Genomic DNA, 23,103 nt, shown 5'->3' on the forward strand with positions numbered 1-23,103 from the left:
GAAAAGGGAGAAGCGAGAAATTATATAAATACAGCTAATAGGTACCTATTTTCCTACTGAATAAATCATCAACCATTTATTATTTAATAAATGTCACACATTATACTGAACACATTTATTTGAACCTTAATAGCTGCATCAAAAGTTAAGTAAGAAACTCTAATTCTAAAGCCAGGCAAGGTGGTACACACATGTAATCCCAGAACTCGGGGGGTGGAGATGGAAGCATCAGTAGATCAAGGCCAGTCTTGATATACAGAAAGCTTAAAGCCAATCTGGGTGACAAAAGATGCTCTCTCAAAAACTAAACACAAATACTACATAACAATTAAACTACAAACAAAGGTATTATAACTCAGTTCTGCTAAAAAAATTATATATTAAGAACTATAATAAACTTTAGAACTTATCAAACTCAATTTTAGCCTATATATTTTTATTTGTTTTGTTTTGTTTGAGACAGGTTTTTTTTTGGTTTGTTGTTGTTGTTTTTGGTTTTTTTGTATAGCTCTGCACGTTCTTAAACTCACTTTGTGGACCAGGCTGAGATCTGCCTGTCTCTGCCTCCCTAGTGCTTGGATTAGAGCCACACACCACCACCCAACTTATGGGTCTCCTTAATTTAGAATTTATTTTCTGTTTACTGTGTATGTGTGCAGATGCACATATAAAGCCAGAAGAGCATGTTGATTCTCTAGAGCTGGAGTCTGAGGTAGTTATTAATTAATTGATGCTAGTGCTGGGAACACACATCTAGAACAGCAGCAAGAGCTCTCGACCCTGAGCTATATCTCTCCAGCCCAAGATACCAGTTTTCACTGCTGAAAAAGTATGTTCTTGTACATGCTTGTGCAAGGACAGAGGCCAGAAGAGGGAGTCAGGTAATTCAGAAGCAAGTTGCAGAAATTGCAGGATACTGGCTTTTTTTTTTAAAAAAAGGTGTGTGTCTGTCTGTGTGTGTTTGTGTGTTTGTATGTGTATGATTACACTGTCACTCTCTTCAGACATACCAGAAAAGAGCATCAGATTCCATTACAGGTGGTTATAAACTACCATGTGGTTGCTGGGAATTGAATGCAGGACCTCTTGGAAGAGCCATCAGTGCTCTTAACCACTGAACCATCTCTCCAGTCCCCCTCCCCCTTTTGATACCTGGCTTTTTTATGTGGGTGCTCGGAACTGAACTCTAGTAAGGATTACACGACAGCACTCTCTACCTTTGAACTATGTATTCTTTTAAATGGAGAAATGTAGATAAGTGTAAGAACTGAAATAGACCGATGAGAATTAAGGAGTGAGGATGAGCAGGGCTGTGGTCGCGCACGCCTTTAATCCCAGTGCTTGGGAGGCAGAGGCAGGTGGATTTCTGAGTTCGAGGCCATCCTGGTCTATAGAGTGAGTTCCAGGACAGCCAGGGCTACACAGAGAAACCCTATCTCAAAAAAATAAATAAATAAAAATAGAAAAAATAAAAGACTGAGGATAATGGATAATGATGTCAATTGGAATTTATGCAAAAAAGAAACAGTAGCACCAAAACGTTTTTGTTTTTTAATTTTTTTATTTATGTGTATATGTGTAGGTGCCCACAAAGGCCAGAAAAGAACATTATGTGTATGTGCATCCCGTGTATGTGTGTGCATTCAGGCAGCTATCTATAGAGGCCAGAAGAGGGTATGGGGATGTCCTGGAGCTGCAGTTCCAGCTGTGAGCCAACTGCCATGTTGCTAGGAACCATACTTGTCCTCAGAAAAGCAATTCACCACTTTCTTAACTGCTCGGAGTGGCCCTGGCTGTCCTGGAACTCACAGAGATCTCTGCCTGTCTCAGCCTTCCAAGTGCTGGAATTAAAGGCATGCAACACTACCTTAGCTTGAGTAAACTGTGAGAAAAGTATAGTCTACATGTAGAATCTGTGTGTATTTGTATGTATGTACCTACATACATGTGAGACTCATGAATATCTGTGGTTTTCCTAGAATTACCAGTGCTCTTTTTTGAAAAAACAGTGTGCCCATGTTTATGTAAATCCATTTATGGACATCTATTCCATTTCTTTGATTTATTTGGTTTATCTCATCAATACTCTAGCTAATAGAACTTCAAAATAACTCATTAAATCTCCAACATCGTTTGAATCCAGGGCCTTGTGGATGTTAGTCAAGCATTCTTTTTTTTTTTTTTTTTTGGTTTTTTGGATTTGGTTTATTAGAGACAGGGTTTCTCTGTAAAGCCCTGGCTGTCCTGGAACTCACTCTGTAGACCAGGCTGGCCTCGAACTCAGAAATCCGCCCGCCTCTGCTTCCCAGAGTGCTGGGATTACAGACGTGTGCCACCACCGCCCGGCTCCAATCAAGCATTGTAACACTGAGTTGTGTTCACAGGCCTGACTAAGACGAGTTTGTTTTGTTTTAATAAAAACGTTTTTGAACAGGCTTAATGTGCTTGTATATGAATATGGAGGACAGCAATCAAGGGAGATTTGTGATACTGGACTCAGGCCTCCTGATACATGGGAATACATGGAAACATACATTCACACATGCCCCACACAGATGTACATCACACAGAGATAAAGACAACTTTTTAAAATTGTAAGATGAAATTTCCCCAATTTTTTACTAGGAAAACAGATCTATAAAACTATTCACCTTCTCATCTCAACAAAGAGTCTGAGGCAATTTACCCTCTCACATAACTACCTTCCCCCTATCCTTGGAACCTTTCCACCACAGTGACATGATGTAATACCCATGTCCTGGTCATCATTTCCTATCTACCATCCCCACCCCAAGAGTTACACAAATACATTAAATGTTCTGTTTTTATTTCGAGCCTTAAATTTCATCTCCTCAAACCAACTAAATCTTTCTTTTGTCATAGTTAAGACACATATATTTGAAGCTAAACCAAATATACTTTATAGCCCTTATCTTTTTTGATTTTTTGGATTACTGGAATTTAAATCCTAGGTCCCACATGCTAGGAAGCCTATCTCACCCTCATCTCCAGGTACAGTGGCTTTTATCTTTTCCTTTACACTCTGCTGTTATTTCCTCCTGATTTTTTTCCTATCTAATAATTGTTCCTGGTTATTATCCTTTGGAAGCTCCTTAATTATTTTGGGTGGGTTATTTTGAGACAAGAATCTTACAGTAGCCCAGGCTGGCTTCAAACTTGTAATCCTCCTATAATCCTCAGCTCCCAGAGTTCTGAGCACAGACATTCATCACTATCTGCCATGCACCTCTTTGAGTGGTTTCATTTTTTTCAAAATACTGGACATTATCCTTATTTGTTTGTATTGTTCTGATTTTAGTAACAATCTCTCAGTATAACTCAAGCTGACCTAGACCTATATAACCCAGGCTGGCATTACAAGAGTTAGGACACCATCCCCAGCTGAAGAACTGTTCTTAGAAAAAAAAGTGCACAAATATCCATTCCTTTTTCTCATGGGATGTCTACAAAAGAACAGCACTTATTCAAGGAATTTGGTGTTTCTAAACACCAAAAAGAAAGTAAGTACTTATACGTAAACAAAGCATTCTCTTTTTTTGTTTAAAAAATATTTTTTAAATTTTGTTTTGTTTGTTCGTTTTTTTTGGTTTTTTGGATTTGGTTTTTTTGAGACAGGGTTTCTCTGTATAGCCCTGGCTGTCCTGGAACTCAGAAATCTGCCCGCCTCTGCCTCCCAGAATGCTGGGATTACAGGCGTGCGCCACCACCGCCCGGCTATATTTTTTAAATTTTGTGTAAGAAAATATGCCACACCTTCCTGGGTGGTGGTGGCACATACCTTTAATCCCAGCACTTGGGAGGCAGAGGCAGGAGGCTTTCTGAGTTTGAGGCCAGCCTGGTCTACAGAGTGAGTTCCAGGACAGCCAGGGCTACACAGAGAAACCCTGTCTCAAAAAAAAAAAAAAAAAGAAAAGAAAAAAAAAAAGAACCAAAAACAAACAAACAAAAGCATATATGTCATACCTCTATTCCCAGCACTCAGGAGCCACAGCAGGTGGATATCTGTGAGTCTGAGGCCACCCTGGGACAGCCAGGGATACAAGGAAAAACCCTGTCTTGAAAAACAAAAAAGGGCTGGGCGGTGGTGACACACACCTGTAATCCCAGCACTTTAGGAGGCAGAGGCAGGCGGATTTCTGAGTTCGAGGCCAGCCTGTTCTACAGAGTGAGTTCCAGGACATCCAGGGCTATACAGAAACCCTGTCTCAAAAAAACCAAATCCAAAAAACCAAAAAAGAAAAACAAAAAAGGAAAGAAAGGAAGGCCGGGGAGACAGAGAAGGAGGGAGGGAGGGAGGGAGGGAGTTTGCCCATGCACATTCAGTTGTCTATGGAGACCAAAAAGGCTGTCAGATCACCTGGAGGTGAAGTTATAGGTAGTTATGGGCTGCCTTACTTATTTCTGGGAACTAAACTCAGGTCCTCTGAAAAAGCAGTTTGTGCTCTTTAATGCTGAGTCATCTCTCCAGTCCTATTCAATTAAATTAACTAACAAATATTTACAAAGTGCCTTCTATGTACCTAAAACTGGGATAGTCGATGTTAGTGTAACAGTGAACTTAACATTTATAGTTGTTCTGGTTTTAGAGTTTAGAATAGAGAAGGGGCCCTTAGAGGCATTGCAGGTGTAGATGCTATGTCAAATATAAATCAGTAGGTGGCAGACAGGAGAGAGACTATGCCTACACTCAGTGTTCTGATCTAGGAACATCTGAATGATAGTAGCCTAACACTCCCTAAAAAAAAAAGTGAACCTGAGATAAGCACCAGTTTGTTGTCACACAGGCCTGGTGGGGCAGACCCTGTTTAGTGACATAACAGATGAGCAGGGAATAGCACTCCTGAGATGACCCCAGACACTCAGAGACCCAGGGCCCAACGAAGAGGAACTAGTAAGTGATGGAGAAATTAAAGAGACAGGAAGATGTGGGCACAATGAAGAGAGGCAGACCTGGAGACTCGGGCATAGTGAGGAACAACCTGATGTGCATAGTCAGGTATGCCACCTGGGACCTCTGTTGCTACCATGGGCCACATCTGGGTCTGTGACCTTGCAGCTGCAGCAGCAGTAGCAGCAGCAGGGGTATGTTAACCACCAAAGGCCAAGCACATGTCCCAGGCCTGGGTTGTTGTCTTGACATGCTGATATCTAAAAGCTGGGCAGAACTGATCCCACCTCTCCACCTGGGCACAGTGGGAGAGCTGGCCTTGAGGGCATTGAGCAAGAAGCCAACCTGACCCCAAGAAGCAGATGCAGAACTCAGGAAGGCAGGCCCCACACATTGCAGGAGCTGCTGGTGAGCCAGTCCTACTTCCCGTTTCATGTGTAGTGTGGTGTGGCTGAGGGAATGATACCATCCTCCTCACCCCTTACCACCTGCAGTAGGTGGGAGACCTGGCCCTGAGGTCATGAGAACAAGAGAGCTGGCCCTGCTCCAACACTCTGGAGAGCAGGCCTTACACCTCACCTGAAGAGTACTAGTAGAGCTGGCTACTACTCTGGTTGAGAGGGTTGCTGGTGAGCTGGACCTGAGGGCACGAGAGACAGAGCCATCCCAAACATCTATCCCATCCATGAGCTGCTGGAGTACACTTGAAGGGGCCAGTCCTACAGATGCTACACTACAGGATCTCCATGACACAGGGCAACAACAGAATATTCAAGAGGAGTCCCAGTGAGGTTCCAGTATTATAGCAGAAGACAGAAACTTCATACCAGACCAATGAATCATTGCCAAAGATTTACTAGCAAAGAAGTGTGGACAAAAGGGTATACTGTGGGACACACTGTGACACACTGCAGCTTCCACAGTGAGCTTTTTTTCTGCTGGGGGAGAGATTGCAAAGGTGAAGGGTGGGTAGAAGGGGAGGGGTAGATGAGTGGGATTGGGGTACATGATGTGAAATTCACAAGCAATCAATAAAAGGCTAAAAAGAAAAAAAGAATAAAAAACAGCACAAATGATCACACAAATAAAAGAACAACAAACATTGGGATCATGGTGTAAATAAACAAGTGTTGCTGAAATAATGAATTTAAGACTAAAGGATGATTTTCAGATAGATGCTATATCTACTACAGCTCAGTGACAGAGGGCCTGGCTAGCATACATAAAGTCATGGGTCTGAGCTCCAGCACAAGGTGCTGGTCTAGGGGTCAGAAAGAGGATGCTAAGGCTTTTCTATTCAGTCCCACTAAATTACCATTTTTAATAGTGTCATGAAGGATAGGAGCCTCATCTATAGCTAGAGACAGAGTATCCAGATACAGGCACTATCAGTCTACAGAGGAAAGGCTTTTGGTAAAGGGAGACCAATAAATAAGATAGGGCATCATAATCACCATGGTGAAGAGTTAGCAGGAGTCCATTATTCAATATTTTTTAAAGGTCACTGAAAGCAATAAGAGGCCATTTAAACAGGGGAATGACGTTTGTACTTGAAGGGATATCAATCTGTAAGAGGTATTTAGATTTTTTTTTTTTTTAAATGATTGGCTCTAGGTACTGTATAAACCTCTTGAGTAGGTTCAACCTTAATATGCCTGCTTTCTGAAAGAGTAATTATTGCTTTTTATAGAGGACACTGGGAACAGAAAATATATGGTAATTACTGTATTAGAAAGTTCAATCTAGAAGATTCCAAACGAGTTTTCTCTTCCTTCTGCTACACTAACAAAGGACTCTTCCCACTCACTTACTCACCAATTAAGCCCCATGGAGTCAAAGGTGTACTGGCCTCACACCTGTCCTCCTGAAACAACAAAAACAAATACATATAGAGTGTCTTTAAAACACATTCACCAAGTTCTTGTTGGACAACCTACTCTTGCCTCCCTTGAACAACTTAGTTGCCTATGTTTCGCACATTCAGCATGCACCATTATTTGAGTAGTATACTTAAAATAGACTCCTTTTAGCAAAATTTCTTTATGAGATCATATTTCTAGCTTTAAGAAACTGATTTGCTGAGAAATATTTCACATACTATATGATCCATGTACATAAACACAATAGAGGGTGTAGTTGCTCAATAGGGAGAATGTTTTTCTAGCATATATGAGACCCTGGGCTCAGCTCCACAAATTGAATAGAGTGGGTGTGGTGGAAGACATCTGTAGTCCCAGCACTTGGTACATAGTGGTAGGAAGATCAGAAGTTCAGTTATCCTCATGAGAGCGAGTTCAAAGTTCAGCTTAGGTTTCATGAGTCCCCAAATTGTTCCTCCCCCCCCAAAGCAACAAATAATAAATGGTATCCCTACTACAGAGATAAGTTTCGAATGTAAATTTCAAGTATACTATACCTTAGTTCACAATTAGTGCAAATGGCTTTTATTGAAGCTTTTGAAATTTATTATTATTACATATGTATACATGATGTATGTATGTGGGATATCATCCCATAGCCTGTATGTGTGAAGGTCACAGAACAACTTCATGAAGCTGGTTCTCTCCTTTTACCTTTATATTGCTTTTGGGTATTGAACTGAGGTTGCCAGGATTGGGTACTTTTATTTGCTGAGCCATCTTATCAGCCCTACAAATTTGTTTTCTAAAGACCCTGGAAGAGAACACTGAACCAAGAACTTTTGTGCATGCCAATATGGCACTGTACTACTAAATTACATCCCAGCACTCAACACTTTTTTTTTTCTTCTCTTCTTTTTTTTGGGTGTGGGGGTAAGGGTGTGCAGAATAGCCTATGTATCCTTGGCTGTTTTAGAACTCTATTTGTAGACCAAGCTGGCCTCTGTAGACTCAGAGAGATCTGCCTCTGCCTCCCAAGTGTCAAGATTAAAGGTGTGGGTTACCACACATTGCTGCTTTATCCATTTTTAGACAAAGACTTACTGTGTCATGCAGGATGGTCTCAAACTCACAGCAATCCTCCTGCCTCAGCCTCCAGAGTACTGAGAATACAGGTGTATACCACCATACCCAGTTATTGAGATTATTTAACTGGTTAAATAAACAGTCTCATCAGCTTTCCTAGTTGCTTTACTCATCTTGAGCTTACACTGGGAAAAGATTTGATGTTAGTGTTCTTGGCTTTAAAAAGTGTTTGCGAGTTTTTCAGCACCATGTGAGTGAGCACTGAAAAACAAACTCAGGTCTCTTCTAGAAGAGCAACAAGTACTCTTAAGCACTGAACACCTGCTCACTTGCTTTTGGACCTTGTTGCAAGATATTTGGTTACATTGTGAACCCCAAATTGTGAACTGGAAAAACCAGTCCTAGCAGACACCTTTTATTGAAGAGTTTTCTATTTATTGTAAACAAGTAGTTGTGGTATGGCTCAATCTTAACATACACCTTTATCCCAAGAGCTAAATAAAGTCAATGATAGGTCAATAAAGTCAACAATGGGTCAAGAGCCCAGCAAGCAACCAGTTGACAGGGAGTAAACATAAGGAAGCAGAAGGGAGAAACATTGAGTTGAAGGGTATTTAGATGTGGAGGAGACAGGACTTTTTCATTCTGGGATAGGTAGAGCTGGAAGGTCAGCTGAGTGCTCTCTCTACCTCTCTGAGCTAATTTACAGCTGCACATGGGAGTACATAGTCTTGATCCCAGTGCTTGCACATCAGGGAATCTGAGGGCAGCCTGGTCTGCATTGCAAGTTTCAGGACAACCAGCTACATAATGGCATGTTATGTCAAAACCCAGAACTGTAAGTTAATATTAATAAATAATTATTTTCCATGATAAATCTGTTGTTATGGCTGCAACACAACTTAAACAAGTACAAAATATTCTTCTTTGATACATTAGTGTAGGGCTTATCAAATTGCATAAGATCCTGACAACAGTGTACAGAACTCTTGGAAAGAATAATTGCAATCCATTTTCTTCCTTAATTCTACTGTAACATAAAGACATCTTGAAACTTGTGGCATAAAGTTGGAGCTGTAATCTGACTTTTACACTCCAATGAGATTTTCTTTGGTAGTTTTACTTTAGAGTTATTATTAGTTAATCCATTATTTTAGGAAAGAGTTATTAATCAGGTAAGGTCAAGCCAGCCTGGTATACATACGTTAAGTAGTTCCAGGACAGCCAGACCCTGCCTCAAAAGGAAAGGAAAGGAAAGGAAAAAGGAAAGGAAAGGAAAAAGGAAAGGAAAGGAAAAAGGAAAGGAAAGGAAAAAGGAAAGGAAAGGAAAAAAGGAAAGGAAAAAGGAAAGGAAAGGAAAAAGGAAAGGAAAAAGGAAAGGAAAAAGGAAAGGAAAAAGGAAAGGAAAAAGGAAAGGAAAAACGGAAAAGAAAAAGGAAAGGAAAAGGGAAAGGAAAAGGGAAAGGAAAAAGGAAAGGAAAAGGGAAAGGAAAAGGGAAAGGAAAAAGGAAAGGAAAAAGGAAAGGAAAAAGGAAAGGAAAGGAAAGGAAAAGAAAGGACAGAAGAAAGGGAGAAAGGAAGAAGGGATGTGAGAGGGAGGCAGGCATAACCTGTATTTTTAACATCATCTTTCCTGAAGAACTATTTATTTTGCATAAATACAGATGCATTCAGGTTCAACTGTTCTGTGAAACCATAAAATTTTGTCATATTTGATTGTATCAAATTATAGATATCTTTTGTTGGCATGTTGTCTAGGCTCTGCCCCACAGTTACCTACTAACAGCCAGGTAGGCCTGACTCACTATAACGGGATGCTTGCCCCCTGCTCTCTCTCTTGCTCCCTCTCAATATCCCCTTCTCTTCCCATTCTACCCATATGCTCATGGCTAGTCTCTATTCCTCTACTCTCTCTGCCTTTCTCTGTCTCGACTCCCTCAACTCTCCTCCTCATGCCCTGAATAAACTCTTTTCTCTACTATGCTATCCTGTGGCTGGTCCCTCCGAGGGAAGGGATGCCTCAGCCTGGGCCCACAGAGGCACCTCCTTCACCCACACCTGACTACATACCCACCAAACATATTCCTTCTCTCCTTATCTTTTTATAAAACACAACATCTTTGAACTAATTAAATAAAAAAATACATTAGAAAAAAATATACCATCTTTCTTTTCTTTTGCAAAACTAGTTGAGCAGCTTTTGAAACTATAGGCTTCTGCTGTGCTGTAAAAACACCAAGACTATAAGCCTGCCTTTCCTGGCCCCCATATATATGTAGGTAAAAACACCCATACAAACATGGATGCATTTACACATAAACACACACAAAAAGTAACTTATAAGCTTTCTTTTTGCTTGTTTTGGGGACAGAATTTCTCTGTGTAGCCCTGGGTGGTCCTGGAAATCCCTCTGTAGCCTAGGTTAGACTAGTCTTAAACTCATGAGATCTGCCTGCCTTTGCCTCCCAAGTGCTGGGATTAAAGGCATGTCCCATCACTGCCCAAAAATAAAAGCCAAAACCAGCCTGGTGGCATCAGTGCATGCCTTTAATAATAATAGCACTCAGGAGGTTGAGGCAGAGAACTTGAGGCCAGTCTGGAAACACAGGAAGAAAGGAAAAGGAAAAGGGAAAGGAAAGAGGAAAGAGGAAAGAGGAAAGAGGAAAGAGGAAAGGAAAGGAAAGGAAAGGAAAGAAATCACCAAGGATGAGACGTACAAAACTTATCTTCTTTAAAATAAAAAATGTCAGGGCTGGAGCAATGGCTCAGTGGTTAAGAGCTAACTGATTGCTCTTCCCAAGGTCCTGAGTTCAAATCCCAGCAACCATATGGTGCTCACAACCATCCATAATGAGATCTGACTCCCTCTTCTGGAGTATCTGAAGACAGCTACAGTGTACTTAATATAATAAATAAATCTTTAAAAAAATAAAAAATAAAAAGTCTTGTCCTTATTTGATTAAAAAAACAAAACAACTAAGCAACATCCCATATAGCCCAGACTGGTCTGGAACGTATTATGTAGCCAAAGATGACCTAGATCCATCCAAAGGCTAGACTACAGTCCATGCTACCACTTCTTGCTCAGAAGTACCTTGATCACCTAAATTATAATGTTTTTGATGGACAAATTCAGAAAAGTATGATTTAAAGTACTGTTAACCCTTTAAATTTAATATTTATTTCTTATTCAAAGAAAAATTCCTGTCAGGTAGTGGTCTTTAATTCCAGCACTTAGGAGGCAGAGGCAGGTGGACTTCTTTGAGTTTGAGGCTAGATTGGTCTATAGAATGAGTTCCAGGACAGGTGGGCCTGCACACAGAATCTTGTCTCAAAAAAACAAAAAAAGAGAAAAGGGGAGTGGGGGAAAAATGGAAAGAAAATTTCCCATTTCTCAATTTTAAACCAAATTTAAAACCAAGCCAAGAATAATTTAATGTCTTATACTAAGGAAGCAAGCAGAAATAAATTTATCTCACATTGAGACAATGGAAACATTTGTATACCTGTAACACATGATTCTGTAACATAAAGGGAAAAAGCTGTATCACAAAACTGTCACATAGTTCAGGTATGAACACACTAGCTTCTGATACTGCATTAGGCAAGGCAGGCCAAGGACACCAGCACTGCAATTTTCAGCTGAAAGTTCTTGGATCTAACACTCTAGTGGGACATGGTGACACACATCTATAAACTCAATTGGGGAAACAAGAGAAAGTTCAAGACTAGCCTGGGCTACACTGTGTGATATCTCAAAACAGAGGTAATAATAAAAAAGTCTTAAAATCATAAAACAACCACATCACTAGATTTTGCTTAAGCAAGCTACAGATGCTGGAACCAAGGAGAAGAGTTGTTACAATGACCTTGAACGCAATGTCTGAAGTCTTTTTCTGAATTTTCCATAAATCTGTCGACAACCCAAGAGAGAAACAAGTCTTCCAGGGGTTCAGGCTACACTCTAATTTGTCCTTATGTACCATTTTACCTTACTTTTTATACCCAAAATCTTGAGTAAATATATTGTCTTCTGAAATCCCTATTCTACATTTTAAAAATCTTTGATGCAGTACAGAAGCTTAATGTAATATGAATCTTGCCATATGCTTTTCTCTTATTGTATGTACAAACTAGTCAGGAAGTCCTTTCAATTTTTTCCTCCCAAAAGTCCAAGATAAGCTGTTTGTTTGTTCATACCTCTCCCTGACCCCTTTATAGAAAGATTTATAGCCCAGGCTGGCTGGCTAGTCTAAAACTATGTATCCAAATACAGCCTTGAATTTTTGATTGTCATGCCTCTACTTCCTACTTGTGGGGAATTAGAGGCATTAGTAGTCATACCCTTTTAAGGTTTTCACGTGTAAAAGATATTCAAAACAAGTTGTTAAAGTCAGTTGTTTCAAGATAAAACTTGCAGCAATGTAACTGTTTTGACACCTTCACTGTTTTATCTTGTGGTACCTGCTAGTTACTTGAAGTACAACTCTTCAAAAGCTACAACTAAGTTTAATATCCCTACTACTTTTTATTTAACATCTGATCATCTCAAATAAGTATTAATCACTGACTACATTTAAATACATATTTAAATATATGTAATTTTACCTGCCTGCTTAGAATAAAGTTATATTTAATTTCTTTTTTCCTATAAACTGCCATTATTTCATTTTTTAAAAATGTTATAGTTGGGCTGGAGAGATGGCTCAGCGGTTAAGAGTACCGAATATTCTTCCAAAGGTCCTGAGTTCAAATCCCAGAAATCACATGGTGGCTCACAACCATCGTAATGTGATATGATGCCCTCTTCTGGGGTGTCTGAAGACAGCTACAGTGTACTTACACATAATAAATAAATAAATAAATAAATAAATAAATAAATAAATAAATAAATCTTTTAAAAAAAAGTTATAGTTTATAAGAAAGTGAAAAAGGGATAGATTTTGTTTAGATTACTTAAAGCAAAGCCTGCACACTTGAGCATTGTGGCACATGCCTTTGATCCCAGCACATGGGAGGCTGAGGCAGGTGGATCTCTGTGAGTTCAAGGCCAGCCTGGTCTACACAGTGAGTTTGTTCCAAATCTGCCAGGACATCATAGTGACATCCTATTTAAAATCAAAAATAAAAACAAACAAAACCCCAACAACGACAAAGTTTGCCTTTTCTCAAATTTCATTCTCTGTATTCGCATCATAGGATATAAAAAAAACCCCACAATTTTACAAAATTACAAAAAATCTATTACATTTTAGAATGGCAATATCTAAAAATCTCTTAGGCATGGTATATGACTATAATCTCTGCAGGAATGAGGACGATGGTGAATTTGTGGGCTACATAGTAATATCTTATCTCAAAAATTCAAAATGAAAGCTAGCAGTGGTACAAACATGTAATCTTAGCACTTGGAAGTGGAGGCAAAAGAAACAGGAGGTAAAAGTCAGTTATCCTTAGCTACATTAGTGAGGTTTGAGGCCAGCCTAGGTTTCATAAGACCTTACCTCAAAAAAAAAAATCAGTGAAATATGTATTTTTATATAAACACACATACATATTGGTCCTTATCTGTCATTACACTTAAATGCTTAAAGCATACTTATTAAATCCTCTTCAATCCACCATCATCCACCATCATACCTTATCTCTTGTCACAGGTAAGGAAACCGAGATGCTTCAGATCCTAAAGCTGAACAGCAGTAGGAAAGAGGCACCTGACAGATTGCACACAGCATCTCTCAGGCTGCCCCAACAGCCTTACTTACACATTACTGATCATCAAAACTTCCAAGAGAAGTGCACGGTTGACCTAAGACCACGTACTCCTGTGATCTAAAATTACAAATGATCCTCACCCAATTTCTTCAACTATTCCTTAAGATTTATTGCTGACTATGCAACAATTATTCCATTGGAATTCCCCAGATGAAATTCCATGAAAATTCTTTCAAGAAATTAACGCCTCACTATTCTCGCACTTAGTGACTTATGCAAGAAAGACTCTACAGCCCCAGCACTGTAAGAAGTAAATTTAATTTCTATAACAAACTAAGATTATAGAGAATTGGATCCATAACTACTTACATGTTATATAGTTGTTTTGTTATTGTTGATTTTGTTTCTGGGCAGCTCTAGAGATGGAAGCACACTACCATTAAGGCCCAGCCTCCAAACCCACAGATACTTTAAATAACAGGTTTGAAAGCTACCTAATTATAACTACTATACTTATTAAATCCTACTATAAACCTTAGGATTTAATCTACATCTCTCAGTTTTTAGAGTTTATAAAATTAATTTTTACCTTTTGAGTACTGTACAGAGCCATATTGGGGCAGTCTTGCACTTGGTCAGAGTTTGACTTTGGTCAAGGTTAACTTCTCCCAGTTAGCCAGGATCCTGCTCCACCTAGGGTGGAGCGCTCGTACTAAAGGTTAAGTTCATTGTTCCTCCAGGTATAGGGATTCCTGAATTAAACAGGTGACCCACCCAGCTGCCGGAGCAGTCAAGACGAAGACCTCCAAGAGAAGCTAGACAACTTCCACCGGAACTCAGCCTGGAGTCTGGGGGGAAGGGTTTGCCCGAACTGTTAAAAGGTCTGGCGCCATTAAAGTTTACGGCTTTGATCAGTGAACATTGACTTGGCCGTACGTTCTTTTCGCCCCTCTTCCCTATAACCCCAAAATTCTCTCAACAGGTAACCCGGTTTACATGTGGCTGCGGGCAGCTACATATTTGGCGCCCAACGTGGGGCGACCTGGCACGAGAGAATTTCCTGAGGTAGCCCTATCCAGCGAAGCTTCGCAGAAAAGGTGAAAATTAATGGTATCCGCACGGTAAGCAACATAGAGGTCAAAACTAGCGCTAGTGAATTCGTGTCTATTGTTGTGAGTGCAGGAAGGGATACAGTTTTTCAAGCATACTGTGTGGACCCAGCACAGGGACTGCTTGGGTTGATAAGATAGGGAAATATGGGGAAGGAATTTGGTAGGCATTTGCCCAAAGCTCGTAAGAGCTGATTTCGGCGAAAAGAAAGGGGTTTTTAAAAATAGGCATATGTCCACAGCTTCTAAGAGCTGTTTAAAGAGGAAAATGGATGCATGCTTAACAAGCACGCTTAACTTTCTGTGTATCTTTCCGTGTTTGTCCCGGTGCACCGACTGTCTATGTGTATGTTTATGTCCTCTCTGTGTCTTTGTGTGAATGACTGTTTCATGTTAAAAAGAAAAAATTGGTAAAGATTACATCTGCTGGTAACCTCTTGAGCTAGCCACAGTTTGTGTGGGGATTGATTCAAAGCCACGCCGCGACAGCGCAGCTCACTCAAGAGGCAAACATGGCTGGGGAAAAAGCCGCTCTTAAAAGCCCAGAAACCTCGAGATTTGGGAAGACCTTGGTTTGGCTTGTGAAATTCATGTAGTCGCTTTATACTTGTTTCTAATTGGTTTTAATGATATAAGGCTTTACATTTCTTGACTAAAGAGTTATAAATTAATTGGTTATTATGTAAAAGGTATAGTGTTATTAAGAAAAGGTTAGTTTAAAACTGGTGATTCAGTGTTAGAGCTATCTTAACTAACTACACGTGGCCTAACGCCACTCATGCCTTGTTCTTGTTTATAATTGGATTTAAAGGTATATTTTGCATGACTTGACTATAGAGTATTGGCTTAAGTCACTGGACATGATTTAAAAGGTATAATGCTATTAACAAATGTTAGGTGAAAGCTGGTAGTTTAGGGTAGTCGCCATTTTTAAACAAACACGTGGCATGACGATTAAGGCTGGTAGTTTAGGGTAGTCGCCATTTTGAACACCACGTGGCATGACGCAATCCAGGAAATACAGGCCTTTGGGACGCTCCTAAATTGGCATGGTGTTTCATGTGAATCTTGGCCTGGAGATTAGACTTAATGAAGATTAAGATTTAAAATATTGTCTCTTTAATAAGTTACACTGTTATACACTTGAACATAAGAACTGGCATACAAACCTTGTGCTGTAAATATGTGTTTGCCATTAATTTTAAAGAAAATAGATTGTTTAAAATTGAGATTTGCTTCCAAAATTACAATTGTGCTCTAATATTGCAAGAAAACATTGAGTTACAATAAAAATCAGTGTGTCATTGGCTACAGTTTTCAGTTTGCAGGCTCGTAATTGTTAACATTTTGTAATTAAGATAATTTTGAGAGTGATACAGCTATGGGTTTTAGAGGCCCATTGCCACTTTTCCACAAGTTTATAGGCTACAATGGTAGGAGCAAAATTTAACCCTCCAAGATTAAAAAGGATATCTCTGTAGAAATGTATTTGATATCAAGTAGGTTCCTTTGACCATGAAATTACAGGTTTCTTTTGTTTAATCCTGTCTTAGTTAAAAGGCTCAGGTCTAGTCCTTGCCAAGGACTAAAGGTAGATCCTAGGGCAGATAAAAAAAAAAATGTGTTTTGTCTCTTTCAATACTAGAAGTTAAGATCTTAAAATTTTCAGTGTATAATGTTCATAGAATGTTTGTTACAGGCCCTTGCTCCTATAGACTTTTAGAATTTTTAGGTAAATGGCTTTCAAAAGTTGTTAGGATATATTAATTGGCTTTATCTTATTTACCTCATTTTAAGCTTGCCACAGAAGGTCTTAAACCTCTGTTTTCAAGGTAGGAAACGTTTGTTCCTTGCTTCAAGCAACAATCAAATTTATTATTAATGGTTGGTCTATTACATGGCAAGCATTTTTAGGCAAAATTAATAACTGTTATCCAAAAGATAATTTGTACTATCAGATCACATGTTTATTCCTTTAAGTTTCTCCCTGCTTCAACACAGATACCTGAATTGGGTGCTATAGCAGCTATTTTTAAGATGTTAAAGGTCAAGCTTTTAATAATAGTAGATATACATAGCTCATGGTTTATAATTGCTTAAAATTGGTCCATTTTTAATACTGCTAATTCTTAATTTCTACAGTATATACAAATGTGATTCAAATTTCTAAGAACAAAGGATATGTTCCCTAAATGACTGTCCTTTAGGTATTTGAAATAATTTTATATTTTGTGCACATCAAATTATAAAGATTTGTTCTTGATGTCCTCAATTTCTACCTCTACCACGTAATGGTGTTAATCCTAGAGGACTTAGTTATTACAGATAAATGATATTCATATTTCTAATTTAAAAGATTAAAAAAATATGTACATGTGACTAATGATTCATTTTTAGGCTGTCTAGTTGCAACTGCTCTAACAGAAAAAGCAACTATATTTTATATAATTACATAGTTATTGCCTATGTTATGGTTTATACTTTGTGTTCCAACTTAAATTAATAAAACAATATCTTCTTGGAAGAAAGAAGAGAGGGGAAATTGTGTCCCTGTGCATATAATTTAAATTATGCTTGCATGTTTTTAAAAAAAATTTTAAAATTTGGATGTCAAGAAACTCCTTGCTAAATGTATATGACATCTTGTAATTAGACATATTGATGTCTAGGTGAAATGAAGGAATTCACTTACTAACATATGCCATGATCCTGATTTAATATTGGGGGAGAAGGCATGTCCTCTGTTTTTTCCACAGAATGCTGCAGAAGATATGCTGACTGTGCTTGCTGAATGCCCAGACCATGGTAACATAAGAGCTATATTGGGTATATGTTCTTGACTTACCTCAATTGTTAAATGTCCCAGGTTAGATAAATTGCCTAGCTTCAAGCTTTTAGACTTTGTGGGACAGAACATGGAGACTGTTAAGCTAGCTTAGGAAAAATTAATCTAAAGAAGAGTTAAAATGACTCTTCTCCTTATTGTGTTCAGCTGACTCAACCATAGAATGGTCTAGAAATAATTCCAATATTGAAGATTCCAATTTTGAGGATGGCTAACAATCTTCAGCCAGCTGTGTTAATTTAACATATAGTCTCCACTTTTCCTGAGAAGTAACAGCATATCTCTTGATACACAAGGCTACCTCTCCCATCTCAGAGGCCAAGCCTTGGGTCCTTAAAGTTGTTAATTTACAACTGAATTGGATACTTCTGGGACAAGTTAATCCTATTCCACCTTTAACTCTTGACCTTGTCTGTTAAGCAGACTGGCTGTCTCCACCCAGGCTCACCTGGATGGAGAGATTACATGTCTGTTAAAGACACTTGCAGACCCCCCTGGCTTCAAAACTTACACAAGTGGATCTCCAAAGAGGGAGCCACATAGAACTCAGATCTATGTGTGTTTGTTTTTGAACAAACATGGGTACCAGCGAGACGTGCGAGGCAAAGCACTGCATGGGGAGGTGAATTTCTGCTTCTGAGTCCCCAGGAAGTACACCTAATTGCATAGGGGTTAACGTCGAGAGGCTGTCCTTAAAATAATAAGGGAGCCTATTACCCCTCCTCTGAAAAAGACGTTATACAATATTTAAGAGGAATTACGGTCAATGCTTCCCCTCCTGGTTAAGGCCCGCCTTCTTATGAAGGATATTTATCCACTTGTTTTCTACCTCCTCGTGTTCAAATTAATAAAAAAAGGGAGGACATGTACAGAGCCATATTGGGGCAGTCTTGCACTTGGTCAGAGTTTGACTTTGGTCAAGGTTAACTTCTCCCAGTTAGCCAGGATCCTGCTCCACCTAGGGTGGAGCGCTCGTACTAAAGGTTAAGTTCATTGTTCCTCCAGGTATAGGGATTCCTGAATTAAACAGGTGACCCACCCAGCTGCCGGAGCAGTCAAGACGAAGACCTCCAAGAGAAGCTAGACAACTTCCACCGGAACTCAGCCTGGAGTCTGGGGGGAAGGGTTTGCCCGAACTGTTAAAAGGTCTGGCGCCATTAAAGTTTACGGCTTTGATCAGTGAACATTGACTTGGCCGTACGTTCTTTTTGCCCCTCTTCCCTATAACCCCAAAATTCTCTCAACAGGTAACCCAGTTTACATGTGGCTGCGGGCAGCTACAGAGTACCAGGTATCTATTGAGTGCCTATTGAGTACCAGGTACTATACAATAATCAACATGTGACTGAATTATTCTATGAGAAGTACTATTTTTCTTACATTACACATGAGAGGAAGTTTAGAGACTGAGTTGTCTGACAGAACACGGCTAATGCTAGAAAATGACCACCCATGTGCTGGATCCCAGGGAGCCTCCTTATAGCATCCCACTATGTGTCCTGGTGTCAATGCTGTCCATGGGAAAGAGAGAGAACGGCTTAACTCAATTTTGCTAGTTTTACTGTGGTTCAATTAAGTTTAGTTTTTGAGACTGGGTCTTTAGCTACCCTTAGCTGCACTAGCACTTGCTATGTAGAATAGGATGGCCTCAAACACAGAGATTCACCTACCTGCCTTCTCAGTGTTAGGATTAAGAGCATCTGGCAGTTTTACTGTGGTTAAGACAAGGACAGCAAAAGGAAAGGTGAGCTTGTATGTGTACCTGAAATTTGTTTTATTTTCAATGCTGAGGATGGAGTCCAGGGCCTTCCTCATCCTGAACAAAAATTCTTTACCACTGTGGCTGGCAAGAAGACTCAGCAAGTAGAACGTGTTGATCCAATCTTGACAATGAGAATTCAAATCATGGAACCCACATGGTGGATGGAAAGACCTGACTCCCACAAACTGTCCTCTGACCTCCAGGTTTACAAGCCTATACATGCACACATAGGTAAATAAACTTAGCTGTCTTGAACATGTACATGCCCCGAGTTCAATTCCCAGAAGTCACAGGACAAGAGACGGGACTCCCATGTGTTGCCAAGTGTTCCAATCTACATGTGGGCTACAGACCACACCCATACATACATACATACATATGTGCAAAATAAATGCAAACGGATTTTTTTTTTTTAAGAAGCTGGAGTCTCACTATGTTCTTAGGCTGGTTCTAAACTCCTGCTTTCAAGGGATCTTCCTACTTCAATCTCCTAAGAAGCTGGAATTACAGTGTCACTACCATGCTCAGCTTAAGAAATATCTTTGATATGGTCATTAAATGATATGGTCTTTCTTTTTATGATTTCATTTCTCAATGCTACAAAGAATGATTAGCTGTAGTCCACCCATGACAATCTGGTGGAAGCTATCTAGATGCTTAAAGTTTACCATAAAGAAGGGGTAAGAAAAGGAGCCAGCAAAGAAAAAGAAATAAGAATAAAGACTGAGTAGAAAGAGATGGGAAAAGACAAAGAGATGGGGAAAATGTCACAGACATAAAATTAAAAATATAAACAAAATGCATTTGAGCATATTAATTATGCTTACGGCTTTATTGCCAATGTGGTTATGATGTATTTAATGTTCATTATCTTCCAATAAATACTTACACATTGCTTACAAAGCAACAAAAAAATTTCTAAGGCTTATGTTAATGTTTTGCTATTTATGTTTAGCACTGAGGATCAAATTCAGGATTTCTCATATGCTAGGCAGGCATGTATCACCGAGTTACATTCCCAGCCCTATGCTTAATTTTTCTTTCTTTTTATGAGACATGGTCTCATTAAGCAGCCTTAAACTCACAATCCACCTGCTTCAGATTTCAAAGTGCCTCAGATTTTAAGTATATGCCCTATCTTTAATTTTTTGAAAGCTATTTAATCAATTTATAACTGTATTAGTAAGCATATAATAAAAATAATTTCTGGCTGGGTGTGGTAGCCTCTGTCTTTAATCCCAGCACTACAGAGGCAGACACAGTTATATCTCTATGAATTCTAGGCTAGCCTGGTTTACATAATGAGTTTCAAAACATCCAGGGCTATATACATTGAGATCCTACCTAAAAAATGTAAATAAGTAAAAGTTTCTAATAAGACACAATTTACACTTATCTACAAACATTCAAAGTTTTAGTATAATAATAAGATCAGGGAATTTATATTTTCAGATTATGTACACTGCTTAAACATGAGCTTCAGGAACCTCTGATCTTAGCCCTCAGAGGCAGGCAAATCTCTGTGAGTCTGAGGCCAGCTTGATCTATAGAGTGAATTCCTGGACAGCCAAATCAAAAACAAAACAAAACAAAAAAACAGCAAAAAACAGTGGCTGGAGAGATGGCTCAGTGTGTGGAGTTCAATTCCCAGCAATCACATAATGGCTCACAACCATCTATAATGGAATCTGATGACCTCTTAGGTATATAAGCAGAAAGAGCACTCAAATACATAAAATGAATAAATAAATCTTAAAACAAAAAAGCAAAAAACAAAACCATGAGCTTAAGGTACAACGAAATGATACTATTTTTTCTTTTTGTTTTTGTTCTTTTAAAACTCAGCATTTGGGAAGGCAGAAGGATCATCAGTTTGAGATTAGTCTTGGCTACATATCATGATTAATAATACAAATACAAACAATATGATGAGTATGAATATAACAAACTAGAAAACATCCATACTAGGGATGCAGCTAGTTGACTAAGTGGTTACATGGATAAACAAAACTCTGACTATATCCCTAGAACTACAAATACTAGGTGTGGTGATGCATACCTGTAATCTCAGCATTTGGAAATAGAGTCAAAAGTTCAAGAGTTCAAGGTCAACCTCAGTTACACAGTGAGTTTTATGATCAACTTAATCTATAGAAAATTTGTCTTGGGGGCTGGAGAGATGTTTCAGCAGTTAAGAGCACTGACTGCTCTTCCAGAGGTCCGGAGTTCAACTCCCAGCAACCACATGGTGGCTCACAACCATCTGTAATGAGATCTGACACCCTCTTCTGGTGTATCTGAAGACAGCTACAGTGTACTTACATATAATAAATAAATCCTTAAAAAAAAAAAAAAGCTGGCGGTGGTGGCACACGCCTGTAATCCCAGCACTCTGGGAGGCAGAGGCAGGTGGATTTCTGAGTTCGAGGCCAGCCTGGTCTACAGAGTGAGTTCCAGGATAGCTAGGGCTACACAGAGAAACCCTGTCTCGAAAAACCAAAAATCCAAAGCACCAAAAATAAATAAATAAAAAAGAAAATTTGTCTCAAAAACATCCATCATCACATGAAAAAAACACCCTACCATATAGTACTGTATGATCTAGCTACACATATCCTGGGCAAATATTCAAAAGATTCTAAGTAAACATAATCCAGAGATACTTTCTTGTGCTCACTGCTGTAATATTCACAGTAAATTAAGAAACAGAACCAAACTAGATGTCTATCAAACTAAAAACGAATAAAGAAAATGTATATACATACAACAAGATTTTATTTAGCAGTAAACAGAAGCCAACATTTTGACATTTACAAGAGAATGGATAGAACTAGAGATTTTTATGGTAAGTGAAATAAGTCAGAATCAAAAGGATATAAATGGCTTTTTTTCCCCTTACATGTGGGCTCTAGATTTAAATTCTGTATATGCAGGACATGAAAGTAGAAGGGACTATGAAAGAAAAAAATCTACAGGCAGGATAAGAGAGGGGAACAAGAGGCTAATGTAATATATTCAATGAAAAAAAAGGGGTGAGCTTTTGTGGGGTGGAACCAGTACAGAAAAGGGGGAAAGACAGGGGAGGGCAGTTGAAGAATAAAACCCAAGTATAGTGATACCTGTGTATAAAGCTTTAATAGTGAATCCCATTTCTTTATATGTTAGCCAAACAATTAAAAAAGACTTCTAAATTCTTCACATTCTCACCAATATCTACTACCTCTTTTCTGTATGTATGTTTTTAGATAGCAACCACCCTAAAGGCTTACGTGGTATACATGGTATAATTAGGACACAGAGTATTTGGGGAGTGTGGTGGATTGTATATGCTTGGTCTAGGGAGTGGAACTATTAGGTGTGACCTTGTTGGAGTATATATGGCCTTTGTGGGAGAAAGTGTGTTGCTGTGGGCGTGTACTTTAAGACCCTGGTCCTAGCTGCCTGGAAGACAATCTTCTCCTATTGGTCTCCAGATGAAAATGTAGAACTCTCAGCACCTCTGGCACCATGTCTGCTTGCACGCTTCTATGCTCCTGCCAGCCTGGTCTATACAGTGAGTTCCAGGACAGCTAGTTCTACAAAGAAAGACCCTGTCTGTCTCTGTCTCTTACACACACACACACACACACACACACACACACACACACACACACACACAGAGAGAGAGAGAGAGAGAGAGAGAGAGAGAAGAAAAAAATTCAAAGTTGGAACTGTAATCCCAACACTTGAGAGCCAGAGGCAGGAGACTTGGACACAAATTTCAGGCCAATTTGATCTACATAGTGAGTTCCAATTCTTCCAGTGCAGCACAGCAGACT

The 23,103-nt window shown here is 39.1% G+C and overlaps 1 protein-coding gene and 1 non-coding gene across 10 annotated transcripts in view; one reads left to right on the forward strand and one right to left on the reverse strand.

Moving 5' to 3' along the window:
- The window catches only part of Csnk1g1 (casein kinase 1 gamma 1), a 132,762-nt gene that overhangs the window by 87,343 nt on the left and 22,316 nt on the right, over positions 1 to 23,103 (reverse strand). For 7 of the 9 annotated variants that reach the window (XM_052187980.1, XM_052187988.1, XM_052187987.1 and 4 more), the window contains one exon: positions 6,725 to 6,773. The exons of the other annotated variants lie outside the window; for them this stretch is intronic. The gene's annotated coding sequence lies outside the window, so the exon portion shown is untranslated. The remainder of the gene's footprint in view (positions 1 to 6,724; positions 6,774 to 23,103) is intronic. 9 annotated transcript variants of the gene reach the window in all.
- Positions 4,624 to 4,754, forward strand: LOC127690387 (small nucleolar RNA SNORA17). Its single transcript, XR_007979101.1, has one exon. It is a non-coding gene; the product is annotated as a small nucleolar RNA SNORA17 (small nucleolar RNA).

The sequence above is a fragment of the Apodemus sylvaticus genome, chromosome 7 (genome assembly GCF_947179515.1).
Source record: "Apodemus sylvaticus chromosome 7, mApoSyl1.1, whole genome shotgun sequence".
Taxonomy (NCBI): domain Eukaryota; kingdom Metazoa; phylum Chordata; class Mammalia; order Rodentia; family Muridae; genus Apodemus; species Apodemus sylvaticus.